This window comes from Oryctolagus cuniculus, chromosome 3 (genome assembly GCF_051225735.1).
Source record: "Oryctolagus cuniculus isolate XC-2025 breed Fujian yellow rabbit chromosome 3, ASM5122573v1, whole genome shotgun sequence".
Lineage (NCBI taxonomy): Eukaryota > Metazoa > Chordata > Mammalia > Lagomorpha > Leporidae > Oryctolagus > Oryctolagus cuniculus.
The window spans coordinates 67503343-67509487 of NC_142869.1; the positions used below are offsets into that span (position 1 = coordinate 67503343).

General features: G+C 51.7%; 1 long non-coding RNA gene across 1 annotated transcript; it reads right to left on the bottom strand.

Annotated features, from left to right (window-relative positions):
* Nucleotides 1-1273: 1273 nt before the first annotated feature.
* On the bottom strand, nucleotides 1274-5787 carry LOC149127371 (uncharacterized). Its single transcript, XR_016231187.1, has 3 exons — nucleotides 5616-5787; nucleotides 1659-1916; nucleotides 1274-1518 (listed from the first exon to the last, which is right to left on the bottom strand). It is a non-coding gene; the product is annotated as an uncharacterized LOC149127371 (long non-coding RNA).
* Between the last annotated feature and the right edge of the window lie 358 nt (nucleotides 5788-6145).

Below are 6145 nucleotides of genomic sequence, written 5' to 3' on the forward strand. Positions count from 1 at the left end.
AGATGAGCGAAGGGAAGCAATGCTTACTCTCAGAGAAGAGCCTCACCCGAGCTCGGGGCAACAGAGTCAGCGTGGACTGCCGAGGCATGCGGAGGTGTGGCCACGTGGTCACTCCTCCCAGCAGCACCTGCCTGACCTCTGGCCAGTGCTGATCCCGTTCCTTTGCTACTTGGTGTGGGATCCCCAGCCAGATAGTCTGTCACCCCATTGTCCCTGGTTGGGGAAGACTGAGCCTGCTCCCTCCCCGGAGGGCCAGGATGTCGCCAGCTCTGGACGGGCCTAAGAGCACTCAGAGGACACAGGAGCCTGGAATGAATGCCCTTGGGCTCAGTGACACAGTAACCTCCACCTGCTGAGGGTTTTTCCTGCGAAGAGGAGACCTTTTCCTGACAAACTGCACCCACGCATGCGGAGAACCTAACACAGTTCATGACAAGCACTCGTGGGAAAGGGATGAAGAAGTGAGAACCTGCCGGAGCCCGCCTGAGCCTCTGACAGCAGAGGCGGGCTTGGAGCCTTTCTCTGCCCAGGCCCTAAGCAGAGGGTTCCCGCGGGATTCCTGCAGAGGGCCTGCCCTCCTGTCTGCTGCCTCGGGACACCCCGAGCAAGATGGCCTCTAAGAAGAGGGAAGCGGGGCTGGAACTGGAAGACAGGCCGGGCCGGGCCCCCGACAGCGCTGCACCTGCCTGTCTCTGGCTGCGCCCTGGCACACTGTGGCAGGGGAAGCAACAAAGACGTCATTGGTTGAGAGGGCGTGGCCTCAGTGCAATAAAGGCCAAAGCTTTGATTCATCAAAACCAAGGGTGTTTTGGAAACGCCTGGAGATAAATGAATAATTTTGCAGGGATGGTGCGTGTGTGCGTGCCACTGACACTCAGTGAAGTGAAGGGTCAGGACATTTTAGCCCCGCACAATGAAAAAGTGGTGCCTCTTCGTCTCAACAGTCACGCAGGTGAACGTATTTACAATCATCTGAGACCAGACGGGACACCCAGGGCAATGGACTGGCCTAGTGGTTAGACAAAAATGAGGCTGCCTGGGTCCCGCACTGAGTGCTCCTCCAGCTCCTAATTCCAGCTTCCTGCTCATGCGCACCCTGGGAGGCAGCAGAGAGGTCTCAGGTCATTTGGGCCCTTGCCAGTGGAGACGCTGAGTTCCAGGCTCCTTGGCTTTGGCCCCTGGCTGGGAGCCACTGTGGGTAAAATCACTGGGGAGGGGCTCTCTCCCTCTATTTATCTTTCTGCCTCTCCAATAAATACTATTTTTTTAGAGATTTATTTTATTTATTTGAAAGTCAGAGTTACACAGAGAGAGGAAAGGCAGAGAGAGAGAGAGAGAGAGAGAGAGAGAGAGAGAGAGGTCTTCTATCCACTGGTTCACTCTCCAGATGGCCGCAACAGCCAGAGCTGCGCCGATCCAAAGCCAGGAGCCAGGAGCTTCTTCCGGGTCTCCCACGCAGGTGCAGGGGCCCAAGGATTTGGGCCATCTTCCACTGCTTTCCCAGGCCATAGCAGAGAGCTGGATCAGAAGAGGAGCAGCCGGAACTAGAACCAGCACCCATATAGGATGCCGGTGCCTCAGGCCAGGGATTCAACCCACTGCGCCACAGCACCGGCCCCCAATAAATACTTTTTTAAAATTAAAAAAAAAATACATACACCTTTTTATGGAGAGACATGAGGGGTTTTTGGAGAGTTTTAACAATGCTCTGGTTTTCAGGAATGCTGTGTAAACCAGGGAAGGCTCTTTATTTCCTCTGCAAATTGACCAGAAGTTGTTTCCAGCTGGAAAAATCACACCGCGAATCGCAGCCCAGCCGCTGGACGCAACAGCTCCCCACTCCAGGCTTGGATCCGCAGTGCTCGCACGTGCGAGCCTTCTGCCTGCAGTCGAGAGTCTCATTGAGCAGCAAGCGTCTAAGGAAATGGATTGCATGTTATTTCATTACTTGCCTTTTCTACACCTTCATGTTATATTTCATCCCTTTCTCGGATTCTAAACAAACTCTGCGCCGGAGAGGCTGATTTCATTTTTAGATAATGAAAGGCGTTTTGCAGAGATTCATCCTAAGAACAGGCACTGACTCGGGGGGGGGGGGGGTGTGCAGGGACCCCCCCCCCCACGCCTTTCTCCAGGGGTGCAGCTGGTTCAGTGCAGGTCTTGAGGAAGGCGGGCCAGGTGGTCGGCCTGCAGGGGCTGCCTGCCTTGCAGGGACACAGGCTGCTGGGGGCGGCATCCTCCTCCTTTGGGGCTGGTTATTCCCACACCCCACATCCCCTCTCACATACCCCAGCACCCTCACACATAGGCATGTTAGCACACACACAGTCGTTTTGGGGCCAAGGGTCTCAGAGAAGCCCCCCTCCTAGGCCTTGCAGTGTTGTGATTGCTAGACAGCCAGAGCTGTGTTCCTACCTGCTCTGGGCAAAGGACCCCGGTCCCCCAGGGGCCCCAGACACCTGAAGGTGCTTGCTCGTGGGGCCTGCATATATATATATATATATATATATATATATATTAATTAAAAAAAAAAAAAAAACAGGCACTGGTGCTGGTTCCTTAGGCTGGCGAGTAACAGGTTCCGGACCCTGGAAGCTTCCTGCAGGCTCCTTTATGGTGTGGGTGATTTGCTTTCTCAGCAAGGACACGAGGGCCACAGAGCGGCTTTTACACTTTTGCGTGGCCCGCCTCTCTGCTCCCCCTCCTCTCCCCACCTGGAATTTTGCTTGCTGCTGCTCCCTGTTGCAAAACAGCACAAGAGCTGCGGCGACCCTGAAAATGGCCTGATTGGGAACAGTGACCGGGCCTTGCTGGTCACCTGCCGTGGCTCCTTCACAAGAAAGAAGCAATTGTCACACGCTCCTGCTCTATATTACACCGCCCGGAGTCGTGATGCCGGAGCAGCGGCGGACGGCTGAGGGGACAGAGTTCACCCAGAGAGAAATGTAGAGAAATCCGTGTATTGGACAGTGCTGCCCTTCCTGTGGGCTGACCCAGTAATGGAACAGCAAGGGACCCCTGTATTTTGCCTCCGATTTGAAGCTTTCAAACAAAACCCTTGTTTCATTTTCCCTTTAACCACCTCGCCAGATTTAAATTTTCTCTCTAATCCCAGCCACCACCTTAGCTCACTTCTGCTAGTGATAGGATTATTTTCTGCAGTGCAGAGGAAGTGTCTGGGGAGAGAAACAGGAGCGAGTATCTACGATTTCACTTTCAAAGACGCTGGTGTCTTTCTCAGCTTAACACGATTGCCGTGATATTTACTCAATTAGGATTCTGATCTTTGTGGGGAAATTTTCAATCCAGTAGCTGGAAAGACAGTTCAACACGATTTCTCTTCATTTATGTCCATGCTATATTATTTCAACGTAATCACACTGGAGTTGAATGATTTATGTTTATAGTATGCCATCTGTATTTGAAAATGTGCATATAGATATTGCAATAATTCTAATAACTGCTTTTCATTGTATTTTCAGTGGCAGAAAAATGCAATATCCTACCACATTGGGTTGCAAAAGCTACATAATGTAATCATCCTGGAGCATTTATTCAGTTTCTAATCTGTGCTCTGTCAAAAATTTTTCATTGTTATTGGAAAATTAAGACTATAACAAGTCTCACTTTGGTATGTAGCTGTTTTACATTTCCAGTAGTTAAAGCTAACATAATAAATAATTCATTTTTTTCTGTCTCTCTTAGAGGAATGATTAAAAACAAATCTAGGTGATTTACATTAGTATTTGAGTTTTTGCTAATTGCACAGAATGGTGATTTCAATGGAGCTTTAACATATGTTCTAACAATCTCTTTCTGGATGCAGAATACAATACTAAGGGCAGCCCAGACTATCCATTCGACATATTATAAGCACTTGCTCTTTGGAGCAAATGAAGTCAATTATGCTGAGGGAGGGTCTATTCTGGAGTTAGCCAAATAGATTTGGGGTCTGATGAATTTCCCAAGATATCAGAAGACCTTGTAGTAGCTGAAATCCCTTTGCAATGACTCCATAATGGCTCTGGTTATCACTGTGTAGCACGTTGCTTCCTGGTTTCCATGGGTTAGAATTCAGGAAGCGCTTGATCAAGCTGTTCCTTCTGCAGGCACCTGCCCCTGCCATGTGCTGAACAGGCATTACCCCCTCTGTTCTTGTGGCCTTGGGCTTCTTTGTGAGCTCTTTGTCCATGGCCTAGTTGGGGCCTGCTCACAGCATTGGGGCAGCTGAGGGCTCCAACCTCGGTGTTGTAGGAATGAGGCAGACGCTGCCTGCCTTGTCAGGTCTGGCCTCAGACGCCTTACAAAGTCATTTTCAGCCCATTCTGTTAGTTGTCATCAAGACCAAAGCCCACCAAGTTTAAGGGGAGGGCCACATGCCTGCTTCCCCACGGGAGGAGTGTGGATGACCCCTGATAAGCAAGGGCGTGGGCTGTGTGCTTGGGGGACGTGACCGCCGCAGACCTCCTGTGCTCGCTCTCTTTTGCCTGGAGCCCCCCAGTTTTTCTTCTGTGGCTGTTCAGCCCAGCTGAAGCGCTCATCGCGTCCAACCAGGAAAGCAAGCTTCTGGGGAGGCTTTCGGGCCAAAGAGCAAAGCACTGCGCTGCCCAACTCCGCACAGAGGACAGGTGCGGCGCCATCTTTCCATGGGGTGGTGTAAACCAGGGAACACTGTGCTTTGGCTACAGACATCTCACGTCCTCCTCCTCTTCCTCTCTACCCCCCTTCACTGTTAGTTTCTTCCTTCTCTAGAAATACAATTGGCAGGCACATTGCAGTGGACAGATGAGACTGTGTGGTAGGCAGTAGATAGAAAGCTACGCTATCCCTGCCCCATGTTCTTGTTCCCAGATGGCCTGTTCTAGAAGGTGCTGACCCTCACCCATCATGTAGAGACCCCCGAGAGCCCTGACTCCCAGCAAAACCCCTCTGCCACGTCCCACCAGAGAACAAAGGGGCGCCTGGAATAGCATGGGCACACAGGATGGCCACCTTCCCAGGAAAAGCCCACGGTTCCGTGGATGCTTGTCTCACAGACCCCACTCCCCACCCACCCCAGTCGTCTTCGCTCCTTCTTTATTCTTACCAATTTTACGACTTTTATACGAAGATCAGAGAAGTATAACAAAAGGATCCACAAGCGTGGTGGGAAAGGCCCTCTGTGCCAGGCCCACGCGGGCCTCCGAGCAGAGCACACTCCTTCCAGACTCCATCCTGGCTTCCGGAAATTGAGCAGAGACCCACCTGCTGCCCCTGCAAGCACTCCGGCAGCATCTGGGTTGTGTAGACAGCTTCAGCCCGGAGTAAGCCCAAGATACAAAACAAAGTAGACTTTGGGTCCTGGGGTGGGGAGTAGCACCATCATTTTCTTTTAAAACGTGAAACAATAAAAGTTCGGAAGGAGCTTCGACAACCGAAAGAGAACACGTTGTTGGCAGTTCCTCATTTAAGTCAGCACACTTGGATACGAGATGCCTGGGTGGACTTCAGTGCTCCTTCGGCACACTTGCTCCCAACTAATAACCGCGGCACTGTGTTATAATCACCACTCAGAGTCCCAGGCCAGACAGGGAGAAAAGAAATATTATGAGCAAGGAGTATTGGCAATATCCTACCTGCTGGTTTTCTGCTTTTTCAGAAAAGCAACGTCTCTTGATACTGTGATCCATGGAGCGAGCGCTCGCAATACTTGTGATGTGGTCGTCCTAGAACCATGCACCCTGGTGAAGGGATGTAAGACCCAGCAGGGCAGAGCTTAGCGGAGACCCACGTGGAGAAGGGAAGATCGCCCTGGTGAAGGGAAACTAGCAATGGAGTAAAGCAGAAGCGAGTGCGGCGCCTCCACTGAAAGTCCAAGTCCAACACCAGGGAGGTGCTCTGGGACTCAGAGGCTTGCAACATTCCTGCATTTGGGGTGTGCACAGGATGGCAGCCAGGGTGCTGGCCAGGCCAGTGGCTCAGTGAGTGACTGGTCTAAGCGTCTCCTCTTGCACAAACTCCTTGCATAAACTTTCACTGAAGGCATGTGCCCCATGAGGTCCTGTGTGATGGAACTAAAGCCTGGGGGGAGGGGGGCTTCATGACCTGGCATGGAAAACAGCACAGAGAAGCAAGCCACTGTGGGACAAAGGGCACACTCAGGAGG